This window comes from Sesamum indicum, linkage group LG7 (assembly GCF_000512975.1).
Source record: "Sesamum indicum cultivar Zhongzhi No. 13 linkage group LG7, S_indicum_v1.0, whole genome shotgun sequence".
Taxonomy (NCBI): domain Eukaryota; kingdom Viridiplantae; phylum Streptophyta; class Magnoliopsida; order Lamiales; family Pedaliaceae; genus Sesamum; species Sesamum indicum.
The window spans coordinates 5,443,306-5,453,228 of record NC_026151.1 but is presented as its reverse complement, the minus strand read 5'-3'; the positions used below and the strand labels follow the sequence as shown (position 1 = coordinate 5,453,228).

Below are 9,923 nucleotides of genomic sequence, written 5' to 3'. Positions count from 1 at the left end.
TTTCATGACCCGTTTGTCGATAAAAATAAAACTGATTACTTAATCAATAGGTGAAAATTGATGATAATTGGAATTTTGATAATGAACTTGATTTTGTCCAATTGACGGATTAATATTAATAAAATTTTGAATAAGAATCTTAAACTTATCAAAATTATGGACCGATAATATTAATTGATTATAAAATCAAGACAAGTTCAAAATAAGAATGACGACGTAAGAATTGGTAAAAATAAATAAAATTAAGTATAATATATCTAACTTTCACTTAGATCTCTTAAGTATCATTTTGAATTTATATTTTCACTCTATTTTGATTTAATAAATTTCTAACAATTTGAGTTCAAATAAATTTTATTTTATTTCATATATTACTCAACTTTAACTAAATTAATTTTCGTTCCTTTTTTTATTTCCTAAGTGTCAAGTTAAGTTTTGCTTAACTGGACCATAAAATTACTTGAGTATGGAATATTTAGTCAAAATATTAATACATAATTAATATAAATAAAAAATATAATGGAATGATCATATACTATTTAATTTTTTAAAATATTAAGTAAATTTAATTGATTAATTCACTAAAAATTTACGAATTCAACATTTAAATTAATGGATAAATGAATACATTTGGACGTTAAATTATATCAATACTCATTGGTATTTTAGTCGGTGTTTAATTCATATGTAAAATTATCCGTCAAACAAGCAAATGGCCTCCGATGAACGTAAAGCTTGAGATCTAGTAGTTAAAATTGAGATGTCATGAACATATTTGGGGTCTCACAAGGTGTGTGGATATTTGTATCACTTTATATAAGTTATTATAATTTATTTATTATATTATGTATTAATTGAATTAATGTATTATTTTATCAAGATATTGATGTAATCTTATAATTACCCAAAACAGTTAATTAGAATAGTGACCCAAAACAAGGGTAAAATTTCATTTTAGTCCCTTACGTTTGATTTGAATTTTAAAATAGTCCGTGTCTTTTCACCTCATTTTAAATGAATATCTCCAATTAACATATATACTTTTTTTTAAAATAATAAGTAGTTTATAAAATTTAAAATTAAATGTGCACAAACATCTGAATAATTATCTAATGATAAATTCTTTTAATTAAAATAATATTATTTATTAAGTTAATTAATTAAAAACTTTGTAAGGGTATAATAATATTTTTTAAGTCCTCTCTTTTATGATAATATTAGCGTGGTTTCTACATACATAATATAATAATTAATTTTTTATATTTTAAAATATATTATAAATAAAAAATAAAAAATATAAATCAAAATATTATATTTAAAAAAATTAATAAGTACTATCGACATAATAAAAAGTTGGTGCAATAATATCACAAATCGTTGTAATTTTTTTCTTCAGGAATTAAAACTCATGGACTAAGGACGGAGCAATCTTCAATATAGGAAAACGACCAGCCTACTATCGACAGCTGCAAGCCCATATGCTTTATCCCAAAGCTTTACAAGCCCAACAGTCCCTGCCTACAAATGAACTTCCGTTGTATCCCACATTGCTCAAATACTGCGTCTTTCCCCACCTAATTTTGAAGCCTGTGGAAGTAGTAGAGTGTCCCTTCGGGGACATCCGATAAAATTGGAACGATACAGAGAAGATTAGCATGGCCCCTGCGCAAGGATGACACGCATAAATCGAGAAATGGTCCAAATTTTTTTTGAGAATTTTCAGTCTTCAGGTTTTGTGGATGGAAAGTTGATTTTTGCGGGATGGAAGTGTTTTAGGGTTTACTTGAGGTTGGTGTGATGGTAATTTCTTCGATTTTTAATTTAGTTTGTCTTGGTTCTTATACTTTCTTTTTGGATGGCTTGGTGATTATTCGGCTGCATCTCATACTTGAGTCAATTTTCGAGCTGATGAAGTGTGTATATGGTTTGTTATCAGTATTCATTACGGTGAACCAAAGGAGGATTATGCCTTGCGGCTGGAGCTGGAGGGGTGAAAACCTTGTTAACAATTTCAGATTTCTTGGTTTTCGATCATCTTTGACAGTCGTGAGATCAGGCTAGATAGGTAAAAAAACTATTTGATAAAATGCATAGTTGATTTTTTGATATAGGCAAATACACTTCAGAATGAGAAGGTGATGCATTTCCTGAGAGCCAAACCATATTTAGGTCCTTGGTTTTTTAATGCTTGAAGCCAGTTGATGTAGAAGTATGATACCGTATATTTCTGCATATGATTTTGCTTGGAACACTGAGTGGTCCTTTCGGAATTGGTGTTTATTGGTGTAGCTTCCTTTGCTGACATTTCTCTGCTCAGCATGTTATTGATATGTGATGTCTGAAATAGTGAAATTTCAACTGCAAGCTATGTAAATAGGAAAAAGATCGAGTAGAATGTCGATTTGAGTTTAGATGTAGATTAATCTGATCCTCCTTTTCTGAATGTGCTGTGGGACTCCAGAGCGTTCTTGCATCTTCTTTCCTTTCTATCTTCAGAAAATCAAGAACCCTGAAATGCTCAAGAGGATGGTGAGAATAATATAAAGATTTTGTGTAGTTTAGTGTGGGAACGTTTGATGAATGTCATGCATGAGCGATCAAGTTAACATACTGAATTTTATTGTAGTTGGTATAAGCATGTTGGATATGGAAACATTAGGTTGAGAGTTCTTGTAACAGGTTTCTTAATCCCAATCCCAATAGAAGAAATGCTTTCTATCACATGCCTTGATGGTAGTGGAGATAAATGTATTGGAAAAATGGCTAAAGACAGAAAACAAAATGCATATCAGCGAATGTTGACTGATATACCATGAACACTTATAGGCAGACAGTTGGATCATTTACAGGCTGGTAAGATACTTCTAGATCCATCCTCTTCGCATCAATTTTTATGTTTTCAAATGTGAATAGAATGAATAAGTTTAAGTTGTATCTATAACTCATTGCTTATGAACTCTTAGGAAACTGCAGTAGATTGCTTGATTCTATCGTTTGTCTTTCTTTTTCAGCTTGTTAAGTGCATTTATAGTTTGAACATGACTCTTCTCACTCTTAATCTGCTAACATCCGACAGGGTTAAGATTATTGCATTTTGTATATCTTGATTTATTTATCCTTTTGAGAGGGAGGCTTCATGTAAAAGTAGGTCACAATGCTAAGAATCGGGTGCAAGACCTTATAGCTTCCCTTTTCAACAATATCGCTGTGGATTCAATTTCGAGTACTTCATGATACAGCAAAGCCTTCTGCCAGTATAACTGAGTGCTTAAGCTAATAATTCAAAAAGAAAATAACATTCTAATACACGGATGGGTTTCAGTAAAGAGTTATTATTTAGCAATTGAATTAAGAATATAAGATGAATTTGGGGATTGGATATTATAAACAAAAATGTGCAACCTTGATATTGGGTTCAGACTTCAAAAGCAATCCAAGAGGTCAAAGTCTCATGAATGAAGGCTAATGGATTAAGGGGAATCTGCAAACTTGGCAAGAGGAGTTTTTGGAGGACTATTTGGTATCTGAAGGCAAACTGCAAGCTGTAACTAGACAATACCGTATCTGTCTATGAGTTTCTATTTCCAAATTTAAGGATCATTTCTTCTGTTACAGAGAGTTTGAAAGCATACCCAGAATTATATAGCTCTTTGGAGACCTAATTAATGAAGATTTATTTTCAGCATATTGGTTATTGGGACTTTTATTTTGTAATCATGAAGCACCAACCTAGACACCGAGCAATGGAGTGCATCTTAGTTAGACCAAGTATTATGACTTTAATCTTCACTATTAACAGGGATTTTCTCTGTCTCCACCAAGTAATGCCTTAAAAGACCAAATGCTTCCTTGCTACTTAAATTGTAATGAGCAACCTGAGACTCCACTCTCATATTGTTAAGAGCACGAAATGCGAACTGGTTTGATGCTGTGGCAGTGTCCGTCGAAGTAAGTCGACCCGTTTCTTTCTGGTTTCTCTAACTTTTATTGCTCACGACATATTAAATCGAAATTTATTGCTGATGCTATATAACAATTCTGATTTATCTGGAACAGGTCGAAGCAGAGAAGCCACATCCTATGATATTCTTGAAAGCTTGTGAATTCTTGGAAATACAACCTGAGGATGCTGTACATGTTGGAGATGATCGAAGAAGCAACGTACGCAGTGCCAGAGACGCCGGTTGTGATGCCTGGCTGTGGGGCAGTGATGTTAAATCCTTCAAGGAGGTATTTCAAGAATTTAGTTCTTTGACATGATATGAGTCTTTATCGTTCAATTACCAATGCGTACTCGGTCGATATCATGTGAAAAACTACTCAAATTTGGGTGCAGAATCTAAAACTAAGCTTCTTAATGCGCACTTCAATCAATGTTTTTCTTCATCTCATCCTCCCTATTCCTATCTTTTTCCTACTGTTTATCAGGTTCACTACTAAATAATCACGAGCCAAGAAAATTGCTTCGACTTATTCATTTTCTGATAAGATTGTTGCTATCAAACATATCTGAACGTTTCCATTTCATCTCCGGTTTCAGGTTGCTCAAAGAATAGGAGTTCAGATGTGAGTGAATATGGAATTTCGCTTCGGGTAGAGATGCTGGCAGTGTCTGAGACGGCATCGTTGTGTATATCGTGGCTCGCTTCCATCTTGTTTTTATATCAGTACGAGGGAGATGAGAGAGTCCATTGTAGAGTTAGAATAAAGAGCATAACTTAACTAGCTTTTCAGTCTTTCTGGTTATTTGTTGCAAACTTCATCCAGCTTGTGTGATGGCTGCTTGTAAATGTTCTCTTTAGTCCTGCCTTCCTGAAAAAATTGGCTTCCTTATACTCAGCGAGTGGTTGCTAAAATTTTTGTGTTTTTAAATAATTAATTTTTGTAGAAAAAAATTGAAAGTTGCAGCAAAATTAAAAGTAGTGTTTGTAAGAGGTAAAAAGTAGATAAAAGCAAAATCGGGAAAAATAGCTTATAAAATAAAATTAATTGATTAAAGGCTGTTTAGTCTTCATGTATTAAAAATATTATTTTTGTTTAGTATTTGCACTTGTCTTTTGTTAATAATAAATTATTTTTTCTAAAAAACAATACATTTTATTTCAATTAGTATAATTCATACTTGCCATTTATATTATTAAAAATATTGACACTAATAGAAAAAGTTAATGCTTAATTCAATAATGTTCACTTGAGTAATATAATGGTACATTCATACACAATAAACAAATTGCATTATTGAAAAAAAAAATTGATTTAATCATATCAATTTAATTTGCATTTTTCATGATATGTGAATAGTATCAAAAAATATAGCAAATAAAATTTAAAAATATTAAATATGTGAAAGCATAAATTTTGTTAGTGATAGATTATCCAAATTATTTGAATTCCAATATTAACTTTGGATGTCCAATTTTGGAAATAAATTAAAAAACGTGAATTTAAATTAAAATTATTATAACGAGGGTAAAGTAGTGTAAAAAAAAACTTGATTTGTCTATGAAAAACTCGAAGGATGCTTTTACTTTTTGACTTAAAAGTGTTTTTTTCAACAGTTTAGATATAGAAGCTAAAATTTCAAACACTTGAAAATTATATTTTAAAGTCAGAAGCTAAAAATTGCTTTTCAAAAGCTCTTGCAAACAATACCCTATTGACATTAAATTAACATTAGGGAAAATTTATTTCAAGGCGTTGTTCCTTTTAAATTATGTATCAATCTATATTATTATAAAAGTGTCTGCAAGCACTTTAAAAAAATACTTTTTAACTTCTAACTCCTAAAAAGTACTTTTGAAGTGTTTGGGATGCCAACTTTTGCTTCTGAAACAGTTAATGAAAACACTTTTAAGCGTAAAAGCTAGAAGCACCTTGGGGGTGCTTCTAACTACTTTGATTTTTTTGTAAATATAATTCATCTTTATTTTTTATTACTATACCCTTATTATAATAATTTTAATTCAATTTTACCGTTTTTATTATTTTTAAAGTTGTATATGTAAAGTTGATATTGAAATTTTTAAATAAATTGAATAATTTAATAATAACTAAATTTACTCACATATTTATTTTATATTTTATTTGCTATATCATCTAATTATATTATTTTATTTACATACTATTATTTTATTAATTAATTAAAAATATATTTTTTTTTTGCAATCATGCAAGTTTAATAATTGTGTATAATTTAACAATTATATTACTTAGTAGGAGCATTATTAAATTAAACATATACTTTTTAATATTTAAAAAAATAAATATGAAAGATACTAATTGAAATCAAATTTTTTTAAACTTGACATACAATTTTTTTTCATATCTTTCATATGAAAGATACTAATTGTATGATTTTTGTAGAAAAAATAAATATGAAAGATACTAATTGACATACAACAAGTGAAATAATAAGCAAAAGGTTGTATTTTTTTTAACACATAGGGACGAAATGGTTTTTAATCAATTAAATTTATTTTAAAAGTGATTTTTCTCCAAACACTATTTAATTTACTTTTTTCTGCTTTTTATTTTTATTTTTATAAATAATACTCACTTTTGATTCTACTACAACTTTTAATTTTTTCTACAAAAATCACTTCTATAAAAGTAGAAATTTTTGCAAACACTCCATATATATATATATATATATAATTTTTTATCGTACCGACTTTTAAATATTTAAATTTACCCTTTAATTCATTTCTTCTCTTAAAAACAAATTAGTCGGAGTAGTAATTTTAATATTTTTTAATAATCTCATAATTATAAAAAAAAAATTCTCTCTAATCTCATTTTCACCTTCTTTTTTTCCCTTTTTACAGACTCTTTTCTTTCTCATCCCCTCAAGCATGATCCTTTTCTTTTTTTACAAAATTATTTTTCCCTTCGTCCCACACCAAAATTCTTTTTTATGTGTTCGTAGAGACAACGTGCCACAATAATTAATTTATTAAATTAAATATTTTAAATATATTGATTAAATTAATTCCATTTTGAAAATATAAATATCAATCAAGGAAACCCTCCTCATTTTCTTTTTTCTTGTTTAATATTCTCCCCAATAACTCCATGCTAGATAGTTGGATGATTGTTATATGTATAAACCAGAAAGTCACTTGCTTATTAACAAATTGGGAGTTTGTAACTCCACAACACAAAACTTGTTCATTTTTATTTTAAAATTTTGTGTATTTTCTATTAGAATATTTATGCACAAATACTGCATGTTATGAAATCGAGTTTAGATGATTATTATGTGATGATTCTATATAGTATTTATTTTTTTATAAATGTTATAGAGGATAATATGTAAAATTGATAAAATAACCCCATAATTGGACAAAAATGGAAAAGTTATATGGTCACATCACAAAGTATAAAACATTTAAATTTTATATAGATCTTACATTTGTATAATTTGAAAATATATAAGTTTTTAACCATTTTAAGTTGTATATAAATAAATATATATCCAAAATAATATGTAATATAAAATAATTTAACAAATATATATCTAATAACAAAATTAATAAGATATATATATTTTTCCTGCCCCAATATAATTATTTTAGCATTGATGATTCACAGGGGAAATTAGAATCCAAAAAGGCATTTTTATAGAAGGAAGTGGACTCTTGATCCTAATTGACTCACGAGATTTCATAAAATTTGTTTTATTTTCTTTCATTTTTTCGATGCTTTATTTCATTAATAAAATTTGCCTTTTTTTCTTTGGAAAAAATAAAATATGGCCATTTTTTCTACAATTGAAACAGTTCCCTCCCTCATCCACCTTCTTGCCGGTGGCGCCCCTCTCCCCTGTGAGGGACGAGAGATCATGATTTAGTTCTTGGTGCGGACCCCTTTTACAGTCTTAGAAGTAGCTTCTATCTCTTTAGTAATTTATAAAGTTCCCAAGAGGCCTATTATAAGAGAGATAAAGAAGAGAAAGAAGCTACTAAATCAATATATCAACTGAAGAACTCATAAATCCAAATCCGGACAGTAACTCATTAGCTACAATAGCTCAATTAACTCATAGCTCCTAGCAGCTAGTCCAATGGGATAAGAGCAGTAGCGCCCAACCATTCTAGTCACCACCATTTTCCTCAACATTGCCGCCTGATTCCAACCATTTTTCTCCACGCACACAAAAAAAAAAAAAAAAAACCTCCATCTTATATCTATATTAATTTCCACACCAAAACATTAGGGAAAATATACCTTAAATAACCAAAAAGTAAGAATCGAAACTTGAAATAAAAAGAGTCGTGGCTTTTTTTAAATTTCCATACAAATGGAGGACTCAGGTTCTCATACACAGGAGCCATGGAAGGAGGAAGAAGAGGAACACAGTGTTTGTGGAGTGTTGAATGAAAAAATAAATTGACAAGTAATTATTTAACTAATATGGTGGTTGGAGTCACTAAATTCAAATTAAGGGCTTAAACAGAAGAAACGATAAAATTGAGAGACAAAAAAAGGACACAAAAATTAATCACCATTTTGTCGATCGTGGTGATGGGCTTATACCACCCTTTTGGATCAGACTTGAATCTACTGATGAGTACTGGGACTAGTGTAAATTTTTCAAGAGCTTCGTCCATATGACTAGTGTAAAAAATAAAATAAAATGCCAAAGATAGTCAAAACGAGCAACCACGTAGAAAAATAGGAAGAACTCGTGTCGATATTACTTACGAGTACTTGAGTGCATGAAAGAAAGCATGTTAGAATATGTCTGCTTGTTTTTACCTACCTGATCTCTTGTTCATAGGAGGATGATGAGAGAATCTAAGGATTTGTTAGTCATAATCCATATTTATCATAGCTGTGAGATAGGTTCCCTATCATGGGAGTGTAGTGCTCCAAATGTATGTCGGTGCTCCTTACAGGCAGGATAGTGTTTCCAGAGCTATAAATGATTCGAGTTGAACCAAGCTCCAAAGTTTATTGAACACAAATTTTTGTTAAAGTTTGATTTGTTATGTTCAACAAATTGAGTTCAAATGAGTGTTTATTGATCGATTTCAATTGAGTATCGAATAACTTGATTTCTTCTTCAGGTCTAAGTGTCTCTAGATTAGCAAGCAAATGCCACAACTAGGCTGGTTATTGGACCTTGATTGCTGGGTTTTGAGTGCCCTGACCCTTTTGTTGGGCCGATGCTGGGCCACCAGCTATCGTGGCTAGGACGAATGTCGGGCCTTGCTCGATAGACTTTGGACTTTTGCTAGATGGTCAATGTGAGCCTTGAAAAAATTAATGCACTAGGTGTAAAAATTAAAATTTTTAAATTCAAATTCGTCGATCTAAATATAATATTAAAATAAAAATAATACATATTTACCTATAAATATAGATACTAATGATTTGAGATGATGTGAAATGGATAAAAAATGAGTAAACTTATGTCTTTTCTATGCTATAAACTACTCAAAATTATGCTAAAGTAATTACGTCGATAATTTTAAAATAAAGAATACATTCAAAACAAACAAAGAAATAATAAACTACTTAGACATATTTATGGAATTTCAACCTACAATAATTTTTTTTTTTTGTTTTATCGTAAGATTCTAATATGACCATTTGAGCAAAACCTCATTCACGAAAAGATGCTACATTGAGGGCACCAAAATAGATGCAGTAAATACTTCATTTTTTGAATATAATAAATATTCAAAATAAGACAATCGTGATTTTTTGTTTTATTTAGATCCGGTAATGGATGGATATTACTCTACCCTAACACAAACCTAATAAATATTTACAGTTGAATCTGGGTATTAAGTTTGTACAATTGATGCTTATCTATACTCTATTATCATTGAAGAGTTTTTATTTTTTTAATATTCTTAAGTTTTTGTATGTTATTTTTTTTTATTTTAATATTATTTTACCAATTCTTTTACTTTTTT

At 29.5% G+C, this 9,923-nt stretch overlaps 1 long non-coding RNA gene across 2 annotated transcripts; it reads left to right on the top strand.

The window, feature by feature from the left end:
• On the top strand, window positions 1,542-3,945 carry LOC105166356. 2 transcript variants are annotated; one of them, XR_848167.2, is made up of 3 exons: window positions 1,542-1,788; window positions 1,937-2,065; window positions 3,800-3,945. It is a non-coding gene; the product is annotated as an uncharacterized LOC105166356 (long non-coding RNA). The 2 variants fall into 2 exon arrangements; XR_848168.2 differs by having other exon boundaries at window positions 1,542-1,800.